This window comes from Rattus norvegicus, chromosome 13, assembly GCF_021556685.1.
Source record: "Rattus norvegicus strain SHRSP/BbbUtx chromosome 13, alternate assembly SHRSP_T2T, whole genome shotgun sequence".
In the NCBI taxonomy this organism is placed as follows: domain Eukaryota; kingdom Metazoa; phylum Chordata; class Mammalia; order Rodentia; family Muridae; genus Rattus; species Rattus norvegicus.
The window spans coordinates 37,411,475-37,438,375 of NC_141546.1; the positions used below are offsets into that span (position 1 = coordinate 37,411,475).

Sequence of the window (26,901 nt, forward strand, 5' to 3'; positions counted from 1 at the left end):
AGCCAGTTCTATTTCTGTCTGTAAATGGTCTTCAAGACAGGAACTCAAAGATATGTAATAAAGTCTGATTAACAATTAAACTACCTCACTCTCCTGTTATGTAAAGGATTGCCATGTTAGTTGCATTGACATTAGTCAACTATGACCATGAATAAATATGTTCAGAGCTGTGATTTGGAGAAATGAACTTCCAAGATCCTTTTTCAGAAGGAACATAGGCAAATCCTAGCTCCACCATCAGATGTGATTGCCATGAGAATGATTGTGCCCACTCTGACATAGGGAACTACACCATGTCTTCTTTGAATATAAATCATGAGAACAACTAGAGGACTAGAAAATCAAGGAACCTAAGAAAGATACAATGAAACAGTACGGTCTTGTGTCATAAGTCATCCTGCTAAGGACTATTCATAAGAGTAATTTTTGCCTCAACATTGTCCCATGTTCTTTTCCTATCTTTGAATGCATACTAATTATCTATACAGGAAGGACTTTTACATACATTAAGAGGATTGTCCCCTGTTCTTTTCCTGTATTTGAATGCATACCAATTATCTATACAGAAAGGACTTTTACATATATTAAAACCAATTAAGACATACAAAACAGAGCACAGTTCTTTATGCAATAAGGTTATGCATTATGAAATATGGCACCAAAATATCACATCAATGACACATTGCACTTGTATAAACAACAGAGACTTAATAAAGCAATACTTTCCTTTAACTGAGTAGTACGTTCAGTAACAACTTTAAGGCATTTTCTGGTCCATGAAAGAATAAGTTAAATATCTTCTGAGGTAGGGTTTTCTTCCTCAGTGGGCATTGCTTCATTTTATTTTATTTTTTTATTGTGTAAATTAACTCTTAAATCAATAAGTTTCCATGCAAAGTTTTCAAATATTTGTCACATATTTTCTTAACCAGTTTTTTTTTTTTTTTTTTTTTTTTTTTTTTTTTTTTTTTTGCAGCTGGGGACTGAACTCAGGGCCTTGTGCTTGCTAAGCAAGCACTCTACCACTGAGCTAAATCCCTAATCCCCTTACCCAGTTTTGATCACTTATCTTGGCTACTCCCAGACCATTTGCCTGTTGACTCCTGGCCCTGGTATTTCCTCTTCCATTTTTTTCTCTATGCTCTTAACTTGTATCCACATAGAATCTCATCTTCAGTTTCTGGGGCCCCCTTCCTAGATTCCTGGTCTCCATAGGGTTAGAGGCTAGGACCTGCTTAAAAATACATTTTGTATTTGCCTTTCTGAATTTGAGTAACCTCATTTAATATATTTTCCAATGCTATCCATTTCCCTTAAATTTTCTTAATCTCATTTTGCTATATGATAAATAAAATTCTATGAGATTTTTAACTAAAATTTCAATTTCAACTGTGATACTGTGAGCTAGACATAAAGTTTAACAGTTAGTGGTGTGTGAGCATGCGTTAAGTCCTGGGATGGACTGCCAGGTATGGTACCTAGTATCACAACAGCACATTCACTTAGATGGGAAGCAAGTCCATTTCTGATTTTAAAAAATTGCTGTTTTAAGATTCAAATTCCATATTCAAGGTATTTGGCTTTTAGTCAAAATTATAGTCTCTACAAAGGAACAAGTGAAATAATATGTTGTCATGAGATAATCAACAAATGTTTCCATCTGAGACTGCTGCTTCCTTAGAAATGATCTGTGGGGTGTGGGCATGCTGCTGCAAAGGATCAACTGTATCACATTCTGCTTGTAGACACAGCAGGACTTTACAGTTATGTAGTCTATTTTCTACCAAACACAATCCAGAGGAAGAAATAAAAGTTGCCTGAAAGAAAATGTATATTGTGACTATCCACAACTTAAGCAATATTTTCCTAGCAGAAGAACCTTTGCTAAGCACGGTGCCTATGTACACAAGTGTCAAAGGGAAAATTGTCTTCTTACTTGTCAATCTGAAAAGGGTATCTTTTAAGACATCATAGTCCTGAGGTAAATTTAACTAACTATACATATGTTGAGTTGAAACACACATACACATGCACGTACACACACACACACACACATACACACACACACACACATACACACACACACACACACACTCACTCACTCACTCACAGAGGTGGGCAGGAGTAGGAGACAAGGGATCATGTTGTCCACTGATGTGCCCTTTTAACCAGTACCAGTATTCCTAAGAACAAATCCTAATTGACAGGGCAATTTACTACAACTATATTCTTTGCATGACAAATTGGACTATGAAAACATAAAAATTTATGATTCAAAATTCAGAGGCTAATTAAACTAATGCCAGACAAACTCACTAGTATTTTTAACTTGAACAATACACTCACTCTATCTCCTCTTCCTTGTGTGTATGTGTTAGTGTGTTTCTGTGTGAATGTGTGTATGTTTGCATGTGTGTCTGGCTGTGTATATGTTTATATGTACAAGTGGATACAAACAATTGTCAAGGCCAGAGATTAACATCCGATGCAGTTGTCAGCATGTTTTTGAGACGTCTCTCACTAAACCTGTTGCTTAACAGTTTGCATAAACTGGTTAGCCAGAGATTTCAGCCAATCTTCCTGTCACTGCATTGTTAATGTTGGAATTATAAGCATGTATCAAGACATCTGGATTTGATTCATGATAGACTAGGGATAGAACTGAGATCGTCATGCTTGCAAAATGAGCACTTTACTGACTGAGTTTCTTTCTGAGTCCTGTATGCTCATATGTTGAGCTTCTATTTGGCATTTGACTTATAAACAGATTTCATATAAACAGTTACTGGTTAGAAAATGAAAAATAGTACACACAATAGTATCCTTCTCCTTCAGGAAAATGTAATGGGTTTTCCATAGATTGAGCTATTATGAATTAAAGTAAGAATTAATTTTAATATTACCCCATGTGGTAGATGTATATCCTTAGAAAACATGATTAATTAATTTGTGGTTTGCTGAGTACAAAATGATCACACTCAAAATGATGCCATATGAAAACAGATGCATTTTACCAATGACTCATTGCTTTTAGTGCTCAGGATACGGTTAATTAATAAAAAGACAAAATGGAACACAGTTTTTCTGTAGCTAGCTGAACTGACAAATACTACACTTGATCTTAGCCAAAAGGCTGAGAAGCGGTCTGAACTGACAAATAAAAACTAATGATTTTTTTCTTTATACAATTTCTGACTGAATTCCTTATTTCAGAGTCAATGACCATGAACATTTCTCAGTATAACGGGTATATTAAAACTCATTATCAGGGGCTAGAGATAATCACAGTGGCTCAGTGATCCAACTGCAAGCAGAGAAGTGGAGTTCAGATACTCAGAACTCACATAATTGTGGAGTGGGTCTAGTGGACTTCCTATGATTCCACCATAAGAGGGCAGAGCAAGCTGCATGGGAAGACTTACCTAATCAGCAGAGTCTGGTTTGATGGAGACCCTGCTCCAGTGAATAAGGTGGAAGAGTGACAAAGAATGATTCCCTGATCAACCTAGTGTCTCCACTTCATATACACACATGTGCATACACATATTATCATCTCATGCATTCAAATATGCACAGGCATGCATACCACACACAAGAATGAGGAAAACCTCTCAACATGTTATGGTTACAATTATTCAACTGCATGCATTCTAGGTAAGCAACAATTCAATATAAAGTTCACTGTGCACTGGAGGAAGAAATCAAACTGTTTCCAATTCAATCAACATCATTGATGAAAATTTCAGTTCTCACAAATACAGTCTTTAATACCAGGGTGGATTGCAGCCCTTTACAGATGCACATTAAGGCAAGCTTACTTTGTGTCCATGCTCATGTGTTTACGGGTGTGAACACATGGGTATATGCATGCATTATAAAGCTAAAAGTAGCAATTATATGTCTTCCCAAGTTGCACATTTATTTTATCATATTTTTGAGAGATTGACTGTCACTGAGCCTGGAGCTCACTTATGAAGCTAGTGGATCTGGTCAGTAAATCTCAAGGATTCTCTTGCCTCCAACTTACCAGAGATTACAGCTATGTACCAGTGTGCTGAGATTTTCAGATGGATACTGGGGTTACCAACTCATCTCTTTCTACTTTTGTGGGAAGCATTTTTCTACAGGCATCAATTTAAAATTTGGAATATATTTGAAATAGATTTAATCCCAAGTGATTCTGTGTGTATGTATATATATATATATATATATATATATATATATACACACACATATATATATATGTGTGTGTGTGTGTGTGTGTGTGTGTGTGTGTGTGTGTGTGTGTGTGTGTGTTTGTATGAGGGTATGAGGTGGCACTAAATATAGGTAGAAAAGAGAGATTTTTGACCCACTAAAATCTTAATTCACTTTAAAGTTCCCTTGCCTTGATCTTATTTATTCAATGAAAAGTTGAACAGCCTTCTTCAAGAAAAGTATGATGAGAAATCTGCATTGAGCCAGAGATTAGTTAAAGATGTTTTTTCACAGCTTTAGATATTTATTTTTTATTGAAATTGCTTTTGGCTTCAGCAGAGGGGGAAAATATCACTGATGTAAAGGACTAATTTGTCTCAGACAAAAAGAAGTCCTGAAGTCAGGAATTCAGGGCCAGTCTCAACTACATAATGAACTTGAGTCCAGCCTGGACTACATGAGAACCTGAGAATATCATATTCAAAGGACAGGCTCTTATTTTACTTTTCTAAGTGAATAGAACGCAAGGCTTTCTGGACTTTTGTTTCTATAGATCTCGTAGATTTCCTTTATGCAAGTTGACTGACAAGGTCACAGCTCTGTAAACATCACATTTATTTGATTCAATCAACATCAATTATTCCCCCGTGGTTGATTATAAGCAGTGCCCACTATCTGTCAACATTTATGGATAGCATTAACAGTTTGGGAAGTGACTTATAGCATGTGATAACTAATGTTCTATGCCAAAGTGAAATGCATACATAGAGAGAGATGCTAAATCACCTAGTTCCTACTAAAAAGTAAAGGCTGTCAAGTCAAACCAAACAAATGAGAAAAAGAGATGAGGGCAGAGAGAGGGCAACTAAGTCTGTCCAACCTGAGAGCATTATTTGGAATTCACAAGGAGATGCAAATGGAGATGCAAATGGAGTAGAAGAAGCTCAAATTGCAAACTGCATGTCAATTAGTAATCAATTATGCTCCTCTTTAAAAGCTATGTTGTACACCACAGCTGCATTTACTAATCTTGGAGAATATAGATAAATTATAAAATCACATGTTAGCTGAATTCTTTCCAAAGAAAGTTTGTGCCATGTATGTTGGATGGCTAAAGTATCTCTAATAAAAATGTTTCATTTATTATTTTGTCTAATAAAAAGTTGAGATCTTACGTATAATTATCCCCTATTGAATCAACAAAGGACCACATGTAAATCTCCCAAATCTCTTCAGATATGCAATTTTAAATATTAATTTAGAGAAGGTTGACACCTATGTTCAAAGTCTTCAAGAGAATTGCTGAATGCTGTTTATTTTTAATTACCATTCATATGGGAAAAGCATAAGCACACATATAATTCAAATTACAACATCAATCACTTTTTTTTAATGCTGTAATCTCCCATGTGTTTAGATTGCTTAGAAACACCTATATAAAACAAAAATCTTCTGAAGAAAATAACTAATGGTCAACGTTGCTGTGAGTTTTTGATTTGATTACCTGCTTTTAAAGGGTGATCAAGAATTTGAAGCCAATTTTACAGAAAACTAGCAGAGTGAGATAAGACTGTTGGAAAGAGAACTGTAAATAGAAAAATGAATAAAAGCAATATACGAATTAGGAAAATGAGAAGCACTTTTCTGATTTGTGTAATGAAGAGAGTTGTCTTTCTGGTCTTTCTGGAATCACACTTTACAGTAAATACTGAACAAGATATATGAGCACATGGTTGGAGAGATGCTGCAGTCAGTAATCTGCCTGATAAGCTTAAATCTCAAATCTCACATTAAACCCAGGTGTGGTGTGGTACCCCTGTAGACCTAATGGATTACCACAGCTGACTGTCCCGCTAGTTAAGCCAATCAGCGAGCTCTTGGTTCATTGATTGAGACATGCTAACTAAAGGTGGAGATTGAGACAGGAAAACACCCAACATCTGCTTTCACCTATACACACAAACATGAGCATGCACACGTGTGCATACCACAAACACATATACGCACAATAAAATGAAATTGGTAGTGGCATAGTTTTCAAATATCTTGTTTTAGAATCTTGTAAAGTTTGTACTTTTGTAACCATCTACTTTTCATGGTTTATGTGATTTTTCTCAAAAAAGTTGTTCTAGTTATTTTCATTCCAGTGGAAACATGGAATTTCAAAAGATGAAGAAACGAGTTTATATTGAATGCATATTGTACACATTCATGATTTGTGTCAATGTGGAATGCATAAAAATGCTAAATATTTTTCGGGTGGACGTAGTATGTAAGTCAAATCTATTCCGATTGTCATGAAAAGAGGACATCTACCTCTCTAAACAAAATTCAAACCATCATTTCAGCACTGGTTACATTGATATATATTGTATATCTCTTTTATTCACTATAATTTTAAAATATATATTACATTTATCTTCTGTGGCATAAGAGCTGCTGGAACGCATAGGGTCATGGAGAGCAGCTGACATTGTGAGAGGTGTTTGGTGAAGATGCAAGCTCAGTTGTAATGGGATTCCCAGGATTGAAGGTGTCATGGAGAGACGTTGAGGCTTGGTATTATGTGTCAGGGCAAAGTCCCTAAAGATAGGCCTAAAGAAGCCATTAGTACTCTTAAGTAACAATGGAAATCCTATATAGGGGATTCCAGGCCCATGATGGCCATGCAGCAACAGCTGTTGCATAAAGTCAGCTGAGCTTGTAGGACAAAGTGTTAATGCTAGTGATGACAGAGCCTGAGAAGTGGAGCTGGCCAAGATCTTCAGAGACCAGAAGAGTTCATCTTAATGACTAGATACTGAGCTATCTATAGGTTTTAAGTTTGGCTTTGCTTTCTTTAAATTGTGTCTGTGGCCTGGTTCTTCTCTCGTAACTTACCTTTTATTATATGGGAGCCCATAGTTGAGAGATTTTTGCTATTTTTAAAAGATTGGCTTTCAAAAAATATTTGATTTACTAAAACATGTGTATCTTTAACATTTTACTATAATTTGTATTATTGTGTTAACATATATTATGAATAAATATGAAAGTAAATGTTATTGATTATATAATGATGTATTCATGTGTCAAGAAGATAAGGGGTCAATAGGATTGGTTTGTTATTTTTGTCAACCTAACACAAGAAAATTCCTCCACCAGATTCACCGATATACAAGCCTGTGGGAGTATGTCCTTGATTAATGATAGATGTGGACCAGCACAGTATGAGTAGTACAGTCCTTGGGCAAGTGGTCCTGGGTTGTATGAGAAAGAAAACTGAGTAATCTATGGAAAGCAAGGCAGTAAGATACATTTCTCCTTGGCCTCTACTTCAGTTCTTGCTTTGAGCTCCTGGCCTGCCTTGGTGGCAGGCTCTGACTGTGGAAGCCTAGGTCAAATAAAGCCTTCCAATCTCATAGGACTTATCACAATGATAGGAAGTAATCTAGGATAGGATGTAGAGAGGAATAGAAGAGCCTGTTTAGAGAATAACCTTCATCTCCAAATACCTTAGCAATCTCCTTATGGAGACTTGTGCCAATCTTTAATACAAAGAAATCTTCCCACCCTCCGTCCCTTGATTATTTTGTTCCCCTTTCTTACTAGGGCTGAAGCATCCCTCTACTCTTTGGTCTTCCTCCTCAGCTTCATGTGGTCCGTGAGTTGTATTGTGGATATTCCAAGCGCTTTTACCTAATATCCACTTGTCAGTGAGTACATACCATCTATGTTCTTTTTGACTGAGTTACCTCTCTCAGGATATTTTCTAGACCCATCCATTTGCTTGTGAATTTCATGAAGTCATTGTTTTTAATAGCTAAATAGTGTGTAAATGTACCACATTTTGTGTGTCCATTCCTCTGTTGAAGGATATCTGGGTTATTGGAAGGAACTTGGGAGGAAAAGAGGAGGGGGAGACGAAAAAGAGGGGCAGAATCAGGTATGGGAGGAGAAGGAGTGGATGTACAGAGGGTTAGGGAATTTAATAGATGTGTGAAGCAATGGGGGATGGTAGCCACCAGAAAGTCCCATATAGTAGGAAATAAGAGGTTCTCAGGACTCCTCAGGAATGATATTAGCTGAAATAGCCAAGAAAGTGGAGGGAGAATCTGTTGAGACCATATCCAGAGGTTAGGCATAGCTCACAGTTGAGAATTGGGGCCACCTACCAATTTCCAAAATTTTAACCCAGAATTACTCCTGTCTAAAGGAAATACAGGGACAAAGAGTGCAGCAGAGGCTGAACAAGAGGCCATCCAGAGATTGCCCTACCTTGGGATCAATCCTACATGCAGACACCAAACCTAAACACTATTGCTGATGTCAAGAATTGCTTGCTGACAGAAGACTGATATAGCTGTCTCCTGAGAGGCTCTTGCCAGAGTCTGACCAATACAGATGTGGATGCTTGAATCCAACCATTGGACTGTCACAGGGACCCCTGTGGAAGAGTTAGCAGAAGGACTGAAGGAGCTGAAGGGGTCATGGCTGGCATCAATGGGAAGGGAAGCCCTTGGTCCTCTGAACACTTAATGCCCCAGCATAGTGGAATGCTAGTGCAGTGAGGAGGGAGTGGGAGCTTTTGTGGGCAAGCATTCTCATAGAAGCAGGGTAAGGGGGGATGGGATAGGGGTTTTGGAGAGGGGAAAATGGGAAAGGGGGTAACATTTGAAATGTAAATAAATAAAATATACAATTAAAAAAGGAAACCTCCGATGTTTTATAACTTTTTAGGGGTGAGACGTTTCACGTTTTGTAGCTCAGTGGAGTCAATGTGTCAAGGAGCAAGGAGTCAGGTACAGTAAACTGAAAGCTCTAAACTCAAGGCAGATTGCTTCTTAACTCCCTTTTCCAGAACGAGCAAGAGTTGTGTTCTGATTCAAACTATGAAACTGGCCTAAAACTAAAAGCCAGAGTTCTAATCTTTTATTTATTTAACAAAGAAAAGTTAGATTCTTTGATTGAACTTCATGAGAAAATCTACGGGAAAGGTCAAAGTTGTGGCAAGTGATATAGGGAGGCAGCTCTCTTTACCCTGATAATTACTTTAATGAGTCTAACATCTACTTCATCTTGTGTGTGCTAGCATTAACTACATTTCCTTTGCCCTCTGCTCTCTTAAGCATGACAAAGAGGCTGTACAACAGGATTGAAAGGTATTGATTGGTCTATAATCAATTTAAAAAGCACTATACTCCCTTCTAATGGGCAACAGAACAAGTTATCCTCTATAGGACTTCCTTAGCCAAACACGATAATCAGTAGAAAAGATTCATGATCACTATTATTCTCTACTTCTTTTTCTTGTTCTTATAATTCTTGTTATTGTCATCAAGATGATAATTTTTGAGACAAGGTCTTGGCTAGACCAGACAGGGTGTTGTCAAACTTTCTATGTAGCCAAGGATGTTCTAGAACTCCTGGTCCTCCTGCCTACTCTCAAGAGATTGGATGACAGATGTGTCGTGCTAGTCCAGTTTATGAGTGCAGTCACCTTTTACTGAAAACGCCCAGGGGGACAAAGGCAAATGGCCTCATTAGAGTACAGATGGATTCAACTTCAAGTGAATACATGTCATGTGCTTGGAGATTCAGTGGTGTAATGCAATCCGAACTTTATGTCCATGCACAGGGACATCTTTCTTATTTCCAGTTGATATGAGTTAGGATGAAAGTTGATGGAGGACATTCTGATCAGTAGTACTATATTACTCCTTGAACCTTTTTCAGCATGTTGCTTTTTTTCTATGTTGATCTATATGGGTCTAAGCTATACATACTTGACAACTCTTTTCTCTTTTTTGCCTTTGAAAAAATAATTAGTCTTTCTAAATGTTACTAAAAATTAACCTTCCTCTTTGGTGATTTATTTCAGAAGATAATTCCACATCAGAAGTAAAAGAAGACAAAGAAAGCACAACAGGTTCTGGAATGTTCTTTAAAAGCTTTTGATATGGTACTCAGCCTTTCATTTCATGCATCATTATTTTCTTCTGATTTACTCAATATAAATGTTCAGTTAGGTGTTTGCATCTAGTCCATACACAGTGTTGAGGAAATTCATTTTGCTTTGATTTTTGTGTAATGAACCTATAGCTTCATTTTCCTTTTCTAAAGAGTCCTTGGCCTGGTTTTTACTGAATGACAAGGGGCAGAGACATAGACCTACAGAAAGAAGTTGTTACTTTCTTAGAGTTTGTAACATCTAAAGTTTTAGATGTCTGTAATGTTATGAATTTCCAAGGGGCAGCACCACAGTTTAGAGTGCTGTGTGATGGGACACTCAGAGAATGGGAAGAAAAATGTAGATAAAGTATAGTCTGAGGGTGTGAGTGTGAATTCCAATCTCCTCTCCTCTCTTTTCTCTCCTCCCCTCTCCTCTTATTTCCTTCCTTCCTCTCCCTTACTCTTCTAACATTCCCTCCTCTCCATTACCCTCCCATCCCCTGGCTTCCCTGCTACCCTATTCTCCTTCCTGTATTCTGTTATTTCTTCCTTTCTGTCCAGATCCTGTTTGCTTACCTCTCTCTCCCTCCATCTCCCCCTCTCCTACCCCCTCTCTTTGGCTCTCACTTCTCTTTCTCTCTCTCTTCTCCCTCTTTCCCTCTCCATTCTTCTCTTCCTTATGCTCCTTTCTTTCTTCTACTGTTTCCTTTCCCCACCCCACCTTCTAATCCTTTTCGTTGCCACTACATTCTGTTAGAATAGCGTGCAAAGACCTTGAGTAAAACTTGTGCGTGTAGAAAATATAGATAATATTAAATTAGCTACATCAACATAGTTATAGCTAGAAAATGTGAAGCGAAGAGAAAAAAATGAGGCCTCTGAACCAACTAGGGATTATAATGAGAAAGATTTGTGTAGCTCTTACAACAAAAGCCTAAAATTATAAATAAATCTGAATACAACAGTAAGCAAGTCTGTTTGTTTTTCCAGTAGGGACACTATATGATAAACTATATGTAAAAGAACCACCAATTGCTATTAATGTTTTTGAAGATATAAAAGGATAACTATAATCACAATAAGGCTTATCAGCTGCACCACTTTAAAAAACAGTAAGGGCACAGTTATCCCTGCTGGAATCAAGTATGTAATCCTGCTCCTGTCACCATGCAAGCACATTCTTATATCATACTGCTGATTATTTCAAAAGATTAAGATGAAATTAGATCCTGTCACAATTACTGAATTACCCTAGGACAAAGACCCTCAGTAGGAAATATTCCAACAACACCTACATTCAGGATGTGATCAGTGCTTGGAAATTACTTTAGATATCCAGGTGTCCAGCTACATACCTATAATACCAAAAAATGGAAGGATTAGGCAGAGGGATGATGAGATTACAGCCCATCTGGGGTACACAGGGAGACTGATAAAGAGATCACTTTTTGAATTATTTACTAACATCTGGGGGTTAAACATGATAACTAAGATTCTGAGTGGCCTAGATTAGTATATCAAAATATATTTGTATGGTAATACCAGCAAAGAGATAATGGAGTATCATTTATTTATTTACAATTTGCAATTTTAAAGATGCATTTATTTTAATTTATTTGCATGGATGTTTTGCTTTTATGCATGTCTCTGCACAATGTGAATGCAAAGCCAAGGAAGTAAGAAAGGAAGAATAATCCCCGACATCTGGAGTTACAGATGATTCTGAGCCATCATGCGAGTACCGAGCACTGAACCAAGAATCTACAGGAGAGCAACAGATTCTCGAAATGATTGAACCATCTCTCTACGGCTTTAAAATTCATAATTATTTATTTATTTGTATATGATTGTATATGTATGTACATTTATCCGGGTAGGTCAGAGATTCCAGATCCCTTGGAACTGGAGTAAGAGGAGTTTGTGAGCTTCTAATGTAATATGATGATGATATTTGCTGGGATCCAAATTCTTGTCATCATAAAGAGCATTACCTACTCTTAACTGCTCAGCCATTTCTCCAACATGCATTTCAAAATTTTAATTACATTTATTTACTTATTCACTTATTATGTATACACACACACATGCACACACACACACACACACACACACACACACACACACACATATATATATATATATATATATATATATATATATATATATATATATATATATGTTCTTATAGAGGTCAGAAGAGTGAAATCTCTCCTTTCCTCATATGGATTCCAGTGAACAAAATTACATCCTGAGGTTTAGACAAGTGCCTTTAGGCACTGAGGCATTGATAGGGTATCTGTGACCATTTATAATAATAAAAAAACCTATTTGTACAACACATTATCACTGTTTTTGGAGAATGTCATACTTTGTTTTAAAGTCGGTTTTTTTTCTTGCTACAGAGTCCTAAACTTTATGAACTGACACGGAACACATTGTGAACAATAGACACCATGTCTTAGCACTTTCCAGATGAAGGGGAATGTTCTATTTGCTAAGTGAACTTGGAGGCACCCAGTGCTTATGATAGACATTAAATGTAAATTGAATGTTGGTGTCTGAGTGAGAATCAGCTGTTAAGAAATTAAGAAGGAACGAAGGATGAAAACATATTTCTTGTTTATTCTATCACTCAGAATGAAAAATATACAATTGTGTACTCTGAATTTAAGAAAGCATCTATTCTTGATATAGAGTACAGAAGACAAAATTTAGCATATTATAGAGCTGGAGAAGTGGTTTAGTGTTTACGAGTACTTACTGTTCTTCAAATGATCCAAGTTCAGGTTCCAGCACCCATAGCTTCCAAAATTCAGGAATTCTAGCTCCAAGGTATCTGACTCACTTTTCTGACCTCCACAAGAACCTGCACTTATACCACACACACACACACACACACACACACACACACACACACACATTGAACAGTCCAAAGCACACATAATACAGAAATATATTATTTAATTAAATTCTTTCCTCCCTCCATCTCATTCTGCTTCTCTCTGAGGTAATTTCTCTTTTCTTAAAATGTCATACAAAATAATAAACTACTAATGAGACATTGAACAATAAGTTCCTAAAATAATCTTATACATAGAACATGTTGAAGGAAAAAGTAAAAAAAATCCATAATTTTGAAGATGGGAGCTGGAGAGATGGATCACTGGTTTACAGCACTTGTCCTTTTGCAGAGGACTTGAGGCCAGTTGCCAGTGCCCATAGCTAAGAGGTCCCAGTACCTGTGACTTCAGCTTCACTGAACATTGAGGGAACCTATCTTTACTCATAAGTATACCCTCCGATATATGCAAAGCTAAAAGTACTAAACACATATTTTTAAAAGAATTCGAATTCTGTGAGCATTTACCTATTGCTTCTAAATGCATTCTCTGAATTCAATATTGCCAATAGAATACAATGTTCTCTTTAATACACCTTGACATTGCTTGGATTTTTCCTCATCACTTAATCCCATCAAAGTCTGTCAACTTTTTTGGTTGTTGATGTAGTCAGGGAAAGTTACAGAAAAGCAGCTAAGGTCATTTATGTTGGACATTTGTCACAGGTGCCAGGGATATTTATGGATCTTAGTTCCCTAATTTGACCAAGAGAGATGCATTGCTGCCTGTTATTAATAAGTTCTTGCTAGGGCTAGGGCATGGCCCATTTGATAAAATGCTCATCATGCAAACTGAATTCAATAACCTAGAATCCAGGTTTTAAAAGCCACTCTACAAACCTGAAACTCTTCAAGAGTAGATGACTATAATAATATTGATCTCAATGAAGGTTTAAGTAAATACCAGCAATTCTTGCACTTTTTAAGCGGAGGCAGGACAATAGTCAATATGAACCATCTTGAGCTATAGACCCAGTTCTCAAATACTAGAAAATAATATTGGTTATCTGACTAACAGTATATTATGGATAAGAAAGCTTATATTAAGACTTTATTACCTGATGTTTTGAGTATAAAAGTAAAATCTCAAAGTGTTGCACAGGTGCATGAATCAGAAAGACATGATGGAATGGCATGTGGAGGTAACTTGGGAATGGCTGTAGTTGGAGAACTTAGTGCAATTATCTGAACACCACAATATTAGCAACCAACCAGACCCCCAGAACTCCCAATGATAGGGATTGTGTAGAGGGGAAACTGGGAAGGAGGATAAGATTTGAAATGTATATAAAATAACCAATAAAAATGAATGAAAAAATTAAAAAATAAAATAGTGCAGTTACCTCTCCAAGCTTATCTCACTTGATATATTAATCTATTGTTCACCTCACTAACTGTTATTTTTTTGGGGTGAGTACATCTGCAATTATTCTTTCAGTAGATTTTAAGAAAACACTATATTGTCATTGACTGTAGTGTCAAGTCACAACAGGAACTTTTAACAAATTCTTCCTGTGAAATCCAAGTTTGAAATTTGGCATGTTTTTTGTCGTATGTCCTCACCAATACCAACACCTTATTCAGTCCTAAAAAGCAAGTTCACTGCAATTCAATGAGTTCCTTTCCCCAAACTGGGTTCTTCTAGAAAATATTAGTGTCACAAAATCATTGGAGGCTCTTTATTCCTGTTGTAGTGGCTTATTTTCTTTATCTCATTGCTGATCAAAAGGCTATCCCATCCTTCAAAGTAGATGCTCTATCTGAAGAGTATGTGGACTAAAATTACCAGGATAAAATATGCAATCACTTCCTACAAAGGCGAGAGAGGGCTGAATCTTCACTTGATTCAGTACACCCTCCGGTGGCTAAAATATTTCTGTTCACTTCACAGGTCACACTGACTTAATTTCCCCCAAGATCTAGTTGCTCATGATATGACTGCTAGTGTTGAGAAGTGGCCTGTGGAATGGTGCTTCAGTGCAAGGAGGCTTCTTACTGCCTTCTCAAATGTTGCTATCATGTTTTCTGCTTCCTGGTTTTGGAGAATTCATATAAGAAGGACTCACTATTCTAATTGCTCCTAGTGGCTTGAATTTGAAATTACCTGCCTCCAGAACTAGCATAAGAGACTTCCTTGGCTTTGAAAATAGCCTTGTTTGGGGTGATTTGCTGAAGTAGCACACATGACCTCTTAGTCCAGACCTTTTGTTGTAGAGCATCTTGTAGATAGTTTCTATCTGATATCATTTCAGTCCCATCTCAGTACTACAGAGCCTGCAAACCCTGTTCCTAGTACAACTCTCTTCAAAATCTCTCTTCAAAATGCAACTCTCCAGGCATCCCTTTGACTCATTTCTGTTTCAGAGGAACACAGACTTCAACTCTGTCTGCTTAAACATGGATCATTACACCTTCACTTAACTTAAACAAACCATTTCAAATCAAGACATGTCTTCGCTGACTAAAACTACTCCCCATTGCAACATTTCAGATCAATGATTATCAATATTAAAGAAAAAGTTTGTTTTGTGCATATTCAATAGCTACATGTGTGTCTAATTTATAGATTGGTAAAGTAAAGTTGGAATGCAGTGTGAGACAAGGATTAGAATTCTTTAGGGGCTCATAAGCACTTGTGTGAGACAGAGAGGGAAGGGAGATAATACCATAAAGGGTTAAATAGTGAGAGAGTGGGGTTGACAGAGAAAAAGAGATTATCACTACTTTTCCTTCCACCAAAGGATCTCAGTGACAAATTCTGAGTAAGTACTTGAGGAATTGAGCAAGCTGGAAGATAGTTACTGCCAGTAACATGGAGCCAAATGGATCTAAATTAGAATATAGGACCAGTCACTCAGGAGATGCATGAAGGGAATAACCTCTTTGAAACATGAAGTGTCTGTATTCTCTAAAACACAGGATCTGCTCTACTAGTCTCTTAAACTTTCCATGCCGATAGTCATTGCTTCATTCCAGCTTCTGCTCTCAGGGTAGATGTGAAACATCCCCTCTAGAGTGCCTGGTCTCACCTGACTGCCAGAGGTAGTGGTCAGACAAATGAAATACCACTTCCTGCTATAGTCACTCTAGGACCCCTGCTCAATGTCATTTGCCTGGGGCTCCCACACTTGTGTGAGCCCCGGTTCCTGTAATCAACCCTGTGTCTATAATTTCTATGAACATCTTTGAAATGAAGTGGACCAAAAAGATTAAATATTCAGCTCTTGATTCTGCATATTGTGTATTTGTGTGTGTATGTGTGTGTGTTTGTGTGTGTGTTTGTGTGTATGTGTATCTGTATGTGTAAGTGTATGTGTGTGTATGTGTGTGTTAGTGTGTATGTGTGTATATATGTATGTTTGTGTTCATGTTTATATATATGCATACATATGAGTGTATTTGTATGTGTATGTTTAGATGGTAGCATATGTATGTAATCAGGTGTGTATGCATATATGTGCATGTAGAGATCAGAGAGTGAGCCTGGGTTGTAATTCTGCAGGAGACATAACCTTGTTGTTTGAGACAAAGTCTTTCACAGTAAGCAAAGCTGGCCAGTGAACCTCAGGGATTTACCTTTCTGCCTTCTCTCCCTCACTGTATTATAAGCACATATCACCAAATCTGACTTTCTTTAAAGCTTTCGAGATGGGACTCATGTCTTCTTGCTTGCAAGTTAAATAAATGCGCTATTGACTGAGGTATCTCAACTTTTGCAACTCTTCTCATTCTATGTCTATCAAAGGGACTTCGAATAAAACAATAGCTCATATGAGACCAAGCCAATTTGTTTTTCATTAGCACACCAGGTTATCTTAGTGGCCGTTGGTAAAATTCACAAAATCCATCAGGAATTCTTACTCATTTTCTTGGAATCAGTTTTGATATGGTAGTTATGAACCATGTCCTTAGTATTTTACCCCAGGTTTACAGATGAAATATCATATAAAACCAAACCCTTGTCCCTGGAAGTTTACAGTTGATGGACATGGGGCGTCCATAGAGATAAATTCCAAGGATGACTGAACAAGAAAATGAAGGGTTGACTGAACTGTATAGGAAGAGAGATTCCCATTGCTAATTGTGTAAACCTTCTTCGAACACTATGGGCCCTCACCAAAGTACATAGGTCATTCTTGCAGATTGCAATCAAATGTGATAACGCAGAAGGAATCATCTATCATCAATCCTTCAAAGCCAGTTTTTATGAAGGTAAATATTACTTCTATATACTGTGAATAATCAAGAAATGTACCATCCGTGGATGTATTTCAAATCCCTATGATACTCTCTTTTGATCCTGTTATAATTTTGGCAAAACTACAGATGTGCATGAAACTGTATCTGTCTAGAAAGTGTCTAGGCATTACTCAGAGGGAGTCTGAGCTTTATGACAATTTATGTGCACTCAGGTTTATCTGTCTTTTAAAATAAAAACTAACATCAGCTTATCATTCATGAACTCAGAACATGGTCAACCAGTCAGTCAATGGAACCAGCATGGATCTGGGAGAACCAGAGAGTTCATTAGTAGTGAGGCAGCTATTGTTGATGGCTGCTGCAAGAGGGGGAGTTAATAATTTTAGGGTGAGTGACTTTTTTTTTTTTTGGTTCTTTTTTTCGGAGCTGGGGACCGAACCCAGGGCCTTGCGCTTCCTAGGTAAGCGCTCTACCACTGAGCTAAATCCTCTGCCCCAGGGTGAGTGACTTTTAATAGTTGCCCATTCTCTAGTGGATGACCACATTTTCAACAGCCTATTAACAGCTCTAACTGAACTCTATGGCCCAACACACACACACACACACACACACACACACACACACACACACACACACACACACACAAACACAAACACATTCACACACAAGAGAAGAATATGGGGAAGTGTGGGATAAGTTGGACAGGGAGAGTTGGGATGAACATGATATATTTTATACATGTATAAAACATCTTATACATGTATAAATAAATCTCTCAATAACTAAATTGAACTTGGTAAAAACTAAATTCTAAGCCTTCCAGTTCATCTTTTCTCTCTTGTAGCTTGTCTTACAATTTTTCTTGTTAGATCTAGAGATTAAATAAGAAATATAGATTAAAAAATCTTTCATGGAATCAGATCTCACTGATCATCATTCCCAGTGGTGGGTACTCTCATCTCATGAGTCACTGCTCTGAACTTGAACATTGCTCAGATATTGGTTGGACAATATCCCCACAAAATGATAGCCTGCTAGTTAACCTAACACCAATTTGTTTTGCAGTGTTATGCTATTCATGACAATTAGTGAAAATTGTATCAAGGCCTTAGGTCCCATAATCTTTTGCCCTTCAAGAAAAGGGTAATTTGGGAGCTAGGGAGAAAGCTAGTGAGAAAATTGCTTGTCACATTAGCATGAGGACCTAGACTTTATCTTCAAAGCAAAGATAAAAAAGCTGGACTTGGTGCAAGGTATTTGTAACTAAAATTTTGTAGAGGCGAAGACAAGTGGGCCCTTGTGTCTACTGGTTGAGATAGCTTAATGTACATGGTTAGCTCCTAAAATGAAAAAGCATTGTATTTATGTGAGTACACTATAGCTGTCTTCAGACACACCAGAGGAGGGCATCAGATCCCATCACAGATGGTTGTAAGTCACCATGTGGTTGCTGGGAATTGAATTCAGGACTTCTGGAAAAAAATGGTCAGTGCTCTTAACTGCTGAGCCATCTCTCCAGTCCCTAAGAAACTCTATCTCAACAAACAAATAGGAGGAAAGCATCTGAGGGACCACACCAAGATTGATTTCTGTCCTCCAATCACACACTTGGCCATATATGCACACACACATAGACACCCCCATGAAGATGCACACACATACACACATGAACATGTACACATACGTGCACATATTAAAAGAAAAGGATAGTTTAATTCTAGGAGACATATTTCATTTTGAAGGCTCACCATGTCAGAGTGTGTCTGTGTATTTGCCTATACATATATGCATGTGTGACTGTACGTCTGTGTCTGTAGGGACCATATACCTCCACTACATGATGGAATTATAGGCATCTTTGGAAAATCCTGAGTGTTTTGTGAATGGTGGAATCCAGCTTTCACAGTGTGCATCAAGTACTCTTAGCCACTGAGCCATCACTCCAGTCCTATGAAAATTTGTATTTGGAAATCCTGAGTCTCTTGTGAACTTTGAAGATGTTACTTTAACAATAAATTTCAGTGAGTCTTCTGAGGTCCCCAAACTCCCTTCTGTCAAATGTTTATATTACTCAATATTTTTGTATCATCTGCATTGGAATTTTTCAAACTTTAAATGCAAATTCAGTCTCATTTTAGCCTGTTTTCTTCCATTTCTTTGAATATTTCTACTTCATGTTTACATTTTTGGCTATTATCCTAATTTAAGTAAACACTATAAGAAATAATTCAGTTATACATTTTCTAAAATATGCCAAGCCTATTGTATCCTCTGACCTACTGATATTCATATTCATTTTGATAATAGCATAAGCTATGATGCTGCTGAAATAATATTATAATTTCTATAACAGCATTGAGAGATTATTTTCCCACTCCATTATTTTTAATTTTTATGATTATCTGTGAATATTTATTTATGTTAAGCCACTCTCAAAGTTGTGAATTAATTATAAGTTTTATTTGGAAATGCAGGCTAGAAGAGCAGTTGAAGTCATAACATGGCAGTTCATAATTTCTTCTTGTATCTGAACCTTTCTTTGTGATATCATTTATAAGTCATAGCTTTAGTCATTTTGCTTTAATTTTATTAGCACATATTAATTAATAATATTAATGGGTGTCATAGCGCTGTAGAGTGTATTTCAATTGTTGACTATTTTCTTTTGGTTTATCTTACTTCACATTTTAAAGTTTTCATTAGAAAAATGTCTCTACTGCATGCATCATTTTAAACTGGAACATCTCATGGCAGACACTGTCCAATTATACTTGAGCATCTCATTTTGATTGCTGTGAAATCTGTTTAAATTGTTCAGCCTCTGTAGCCTATCTTTTCTTCAAAATCTTTTTTAAGATGTCATTTTCAAGTTGATTCTGCAATTATGTTACGATACGGCATGTGGACAGCAGTCCTCTCCCACTTTATGCTATTCCTCGATAAGAAATAATATTTATAGCACTGGAGAGATGGCTCAGCTTTTAAAAGCACTTTGTGCTCTTGGAGTACTCAGTTCCATGCACTCATGTAGGATCACTCACAGCTGTCAGAAATTCAATCTTCAGAAGATAAAATGTCCTCTTCTGCAATCTGGGGCATCTACACTCATAGGTACATGCTCACATTTAGGCATTTATACACATACACATGAATAAAACCTGAAGTATATAACCTGTTCTAAAAAGAAAAGTTTCCATATTCAGTGAAACTGTAGTTACAATTTTATTTGCTTTAAGAAATGCACACTTGAAGAGAGGTTGAAATACCACACAAACATATCTAATAGCAACCATTTTCCCGTATCTGCTTCTCGCATTCTATACTTGAATACTGCACACATAAAGTTGTTTTGTCAAATGGCATGAAGAGATTGCACAAGCATATTTCAGCATGCTTTTGTCAAGAAAGTATGGCTGCTCTGCCATACCTAAGTATAAAATGTATAAATTAAATAAAATCCTCTAACAAACATTCCAAATTTTGCCAGTAGTCACATCAATGTACTTCCTACTGTGTGTGTGTGTGTGTGTTTGTGTGTGTGTAGCTAACAAAGCATAGCCTGTGCTGTAATTTCCCAGTACCTATGTAACTGCTTGCTAAGACAGAGATTCACAGCTCACTAAGTAGGCTAAGCTTGCTGGCCAGTGAATTCAAGGGTTCTGGCCCTAGCTGCCTTTTTGCCTCCCGGGTACTAAAATTATAAGCCTATACCAACTGGCACATCCAGTACAAAGGACTTAGATTTCCTTAATGTTTTGTTCTCAATAAGTTGGATATATCATGTCATTTAATAGTAAGGTATAATTATCATTCTGTGTTCTAACATGAGAAGTCCTATCTGTTCCTTCTATATAGGGGCTAATTTGATTTTTTATATTTTATTAATGCTTTAAATTGTAACTTTATATATACATATATGAACACACATTTGCTATATATGGACATATATAAAAGTATATGCATATTGCTTATATATACATATATATTCACATAGATATACATTCAAAACAATGTTACTAGACCACATTAAGAACACTAGCCCTAAACAGATCCATAGGAAATTCTTCAAATTTTCTGCATCTTTTTCAAGTGTAGATTTAACCATTTATGCGTCTAAGTCTTTTGAGTTTCATATTACAATAACACTGGAAGCCAATATACAGTAATGTATTCCTTAATCTGGAATTCATATATAATAAGATAGATAAATCTTAATTTATGGATTTTATTTTTTAAATATTTTGAGACAGGTCTCCCTCTGTAGTCCTGGTTGTCATGAATCTCATGATGTAGACCAAACTGCCTTCAAACTCACAGAAATCTACTTGTCTTTAACCATGGATTTATGCTGGAATTAAATGCATGCAAGGAAACTCCTGGCAACAAATCTTAAAAGCACTATGTATACACACACACACACACACACACACACACACACACACACACACACACACACAACCACCGTTCTGAAAGTTAGTTTTTACCTGTTAGACCAGAGCCATGGGTCAGTAATTACATTTCTCCACAGTGCTCCTCCACTTACAACCTTACAGTAGCTGTATTAACTTTATTGATTTTATCACTTTGAAAGTTGAGCTCCTACTGAGGATCCTGATTCTTAAAAAGCTTAGAGGTGGTAAATGGCAATACGAGAAAATGGATCTTGAATTTTTATAGTCTAAACTCATGAGTGTGCACAGCCTCAATGGAAGTGATCTTAACTGGTCATGCACTGAAGCACATCCAACCATCCCATCATGATGAAATTTGCCTCCATTATGTTGACTTTTGTCTCTTGGAGGGGTCTTGATTACTTATGTATTATTGTTGTGAAAATTGAGTGCAAAAGAACAACTTAAAGAAGAAGGTTTCATTTTGGCTAATAGTTTGAGGGTTCAGTCCACAGTGGTAGGGAAGGCATAATAGGGTAAGACAGCTCCTCACATTACAAATACAGTCAGGAAACAGAGAGAAATGAATCAGGGTACCTAGTTCAATTTTTCCTTTTTATTCAGTTTAGGATCCTGGATCATGGGACAGTGCTGCCCACATTTAGGATTGAGTCCTCATAAGTGAATTAACAGATCAAAGAGTGTCCAGAGGTTCCTTTCCTAGGCGGTTCTAGATTCAATATAAGCTGAGTTCACATTCAATATAAACAAACTGAGAAGGGCTGACAAAAAATTCCACAGGTAATTATGATAATATTGCAGACACTGTTACCCAGCTGTGCAGTGGTCAAAGAGGGATGATATTAGAAAGAATAGGAAGAAGATCAAAGGCTGCTGCTAGCCTTCCAGCACGAAAACACCCCACTTTGAAAAATTCATCTAAGTCAGTTTAACAAAAAGGAAGAAATCTTTTCACAAGTTTGAGAGCCCGAGGAAGAATGTCTATTATATTATGTTTCCTTGAACTTTCTTCTCCATAATCTTGAAGGTGCTTTAAAAAGCTACATCTGAAAGGGAAGTTCTTAATAAAAGAAAAGGAGACTTCAAAGATCCTTTGAATGAAGCATTATCATACTAATTACAGCCCTAACATCTATCTACAGAAGGGAAACTTTCAGGACCTAATAGGTCACCCAGCACTGTGTAGCTGGAGGTGTGGGGCAGCCAGTCTCATTCTGTTTCCAGAAGTTATGAATCATGTCATCGGTTACTTGATACTTTGGCTAACAAAGTTCCACATCATTTACTTTAGCCTCATAGCACTGCTCTGTAATGAGTTTCAACAAACTATAACATGTGATGGTCAGATAAAATCCCTGTATATACTAACATTTCATATTTTGCATATTAAATACTGAGAAATGCTATGGAAATCATAATCAGTTCTTCATCCACAGGGCTATCACTGTACAGTGCTTTGTTGAGACTATCATGTAGCTCAAGATGGACTAGAATTTGCTATGACAGAAAGTGATTTTCATGCACAGATCCCCAAGCTTTAATCTCCTGAGTGCTGGGATTACAGGTGTACAGTGTGGCCACACCCAGTGTGCATAGTGCAAGAGAGGGATCTCAAGAGTTCTCACTCATGATAATCAAATACCGTACAAAATAGCTACATGCCCAGTCCCTATTCTTTGTAAAACATTTTCTCAAATCACAAAATATTCACACACATCAGGAAATATCATTATAACATTCTCTCCTAGGTCCCCCCCTCATTCACATGCTTGCTCAGGCATTCCTCTCCATTCTGCACCCCAGATTTTATTTCCTTCCTATAGACAACAATATTTCCAAATATCACCTCAGCTAAGACAGGAGCCTCGTGCAGCCTTATTGCATTATCTCCAGAGTCTTACACAGCCACTGACACATACTAAGACTTTAATGAAAGTATTGAATAAATGAATATTTAATAAACACGTTGAGTGAAGATGAGTGAATGAATAAATAGAAAGTTAACACCAATCACAAATTCGCAGATGTAGTCAAACAAAATGATTTCAATCATCCCATCCATACATAATGAGGTTCACACTTAACTCCAAGTACCTGAGATATGGAAATTGATTGGTAATAAAACAAGGGTGTGAATCTTTCATTTGCTAATGCAAGGCTTGGCAAAGTTATTCTCTATAGGGCCAGGTAGGAGTTTGAGGCTCTGTAAGGGATGTCTGTCTGCTGCTTGACTCTCCAGGTTACTGTGAAAACATCCAGGAATAATTAGAATGAATCTCTCTCTCTCTCTCTCTCTCTCTCTCTCTCTCTCTCTCTCTCTCTCTCTTATATTTTTGTTTGTGAATGGACATTTGCAAGGGACAGAGTACCTGTAGAGGTCACAGGACAGACAGCTTACAGGAGTTGGCTCTCTCATTGCACCATGTGGTGTTTGGGGAATCTCACTCATGTCACTGGGGTTGGTGGTAAGCATCTTTATCCAAAGAGCAATATCACTGGCATTACTTAACTAGATATTGTTAAGTAAAAACATGTTTTTACTTCTAATTATCTCTTAGATGAAAAGACTCCCACAAGCAGAGTTTCAAAGTCGTGTATCCAAGATGAGATTCAGGGAGCTCAGCCCCTAGGACGATATAGGAATATGTAGCTTTACATACATTCAAATGATTCTCTTTTCACAGAGCGATCATATTCTAAAAGTAGTCTATAATAGCACAATATTAAAGGAATACCAATCGATAATTAACCATGTCTTCATCAAGATAAAAATGTAATGTTTGTATTTAGATTTGTTCTTTTCTAATACTATTTATGACAAAAATACTAAGGAGAAGAGAAGTAGTTGTTGTTTACTCGATGGGACTATAGACAATGCTATGTGGCACACAGAAGGTGGGATTGTCTGCCCCACACCACCAAGTATTCTCTTCTCTGCAGTAGAAATATATTTTCTTTTAGCTGCCTGGGCAAACAGTGGGATATACTGGCTATTAACTAGTACCAGTCAGAGCCTGCCCCACATGTGGCCCATACATATCCAGCCACCATACTAGATAAGATGGATGAAGCAAAGAAGTGCAGGATGTAGATCTCTCCTGAGAGACACAGCCAGAATACAGCAAATACAGAGGCGAATGCTGTCATTAAACCTCTGAACTGAGAACGGGACCCCCATTGAAGGAATCAGAGAAAGAACTGGAAGAGCTTGAAGGAGCTCGAGACCCCATATGAACAACAATGCCAAGCAACCAGAGCTTCCAGGGACTAAGCCACTACCTAAAGACTATACATGGACTGACCCTGGACTCTGACCTCATAGGTAGCAATGAATATCCTAGTAAGAGCACCAGTGGAAGGGGAAGCCCTGGGTCCTGCTAAGACTGAACCCCCAGTGGACGTGATTGTTGGGGGGAGGGTGGCAATGGGGGAAGGATGGGGAGGGGAACACAGAAGGGGAGAGGGAGGGGATAGGGGGATGTTGGCCTAGAAACCGGGAAGGGGAATAACAATCGAAATGTAAATAAGAAATACTTGAGTTAATAAAGATGGAAAAAAAAAAGAAATGTAAGTAAGAAATACCCAAGTTAACAAAGATGGAGGAAGACAAAGAAAAACAAAACAAAACAAAAAAAACAAAAACAAAAAAATACTAGTACCAGAGAACTCGGGTGAAGGAGTCTGAAGGAGATGAATCCACCACTCCAAGATCAGTAACACCATATGATATCCATATTTTAAAAGCTATATAAGCTAACAACAGAAGCTATTGTTTGGTTCAGTCATTGGAATTTCCTTCATGAGATGCTTCTGAAAATGCTCTGTCTTTTTCAATAGGATTTTTTCTAAATACAGTTTCTGTTCTATTTTAGTTGCTGGCAATGCAGCATGTGTTTTCTGAAAACACATTTTACATTTCCAAAATATGTTTGTCCTTGCAATCTTGGGGTATGTGATATTTTTGTATAAAACATTTTTTGAAAAGTTATGTCTAATTCCTCAACTAGAAAGGTCTACTCTTCATAGACCAAAAATGAATATTAGTTTTCTCTTAGCAAAAATGAGACAAAAATCAGAAATGCATTTTAGAGTAAATAATAGTATTCATAATAATTACATCACTACTAACAAAACACTCATTCTCACAGGCTCGCATTATCTTTGAGTATCATTTGTTGTTATAGACAAACAATACTTGTCAAAGAAAAAGAAAAAAACTACAAATAGAGTGTTTTGTCCGTTGCAGAAAGAGGTCAAACACGTCAGATAGGAAAGGAGACAAAGATCAAAGGTGCTGAGATCAGCTTCTTTGACCTCCAGTGTTGCCTGAGTGGCTAGAAAAACATGACTCTTAACACCCTGAAGATGCATTGCTGGAACTAGAAACACATCTTCAGGATAGGTTTATCAGTTCTGAAGCTTCTGTTAAGGGAATTCCACTATGGAAATAAAACTCAAATGTGCCAAGTCTCCTTCATGCCACATACACACACACACAAACACACACAGGCACACACATACACAGGCACACACATACACAGGCACACACACACGTGACTGTGTGTGTATATGTATATATGTATATATGCATATATGTGTGTGTGTCTGTGTATATATGTATATATGTGTATATGTATATACGTGCATCTATGTTTGTGTGTTTCAACAGTTCCTCTAGAGATGCTAAGGAAGGCTGGCCTGATAATTTTTCAGCATACCTGGGTTTCATTGCTATTGCTCTCATAGTGGATCACAACCATCTTGTAAATCCATTTTCTGGGGAACTAATGTTCTTTTCTGGTTTCTGCAGCCACCAGGTGCTCACTTGGTACCCATACAAAAATGCAGGCAAAATACCCATGCATATATACTTATTTTAGAAATGATTCAAAATGCACAACATAAAGAAATATGAAGCCCAGATGAAAGCAAAGTCACTGAAAAAAACTTTAAAAATAATGGGGCTCATTTCCTTATATTTCTATTTAGATCTGTTCAGTGTAGTGTGTTATCCATGTGTCACAAAGCATTGACTATTTATTATCAAAGACAAGTAAAATACCATGCATTTGAAATTTTGTCACTGAAAATAATTACTACCATTAAGAAGGTAATATTTTATAATACAAGGATAATTGCTGTATTTATGTTTATTTCAAGATCTGAGGAATGACACTAAGTTAAAGCGATGCCTCAAGTAAGACGTGTTGGCAGTGACATCCAAAATAGTTTAAAAGTTAATTGTTACTCTGTGATTCAAGA

At 37.0% G+C, this 26,901-nt stretch overlaps 1 protein-coding gene and 1 pseudogene across 3 annotated transcripts in view; both read right to left on the reverse strand.

Annotated features, from left to right (window-relative positions):
* Window positions 1-26,901, reverse strand: part of Dpp10 (dipeptidyl peptidase like 10) — a 1,656,730-nt gene that overhangs the window by 256,725 nt on the left and 1,373,104 nt on the right.
* LOC120096424 (U2 spliceosomal RNA) lies at window positions 2,982-3,145 on the reverse strand (annotated as a pseudogene).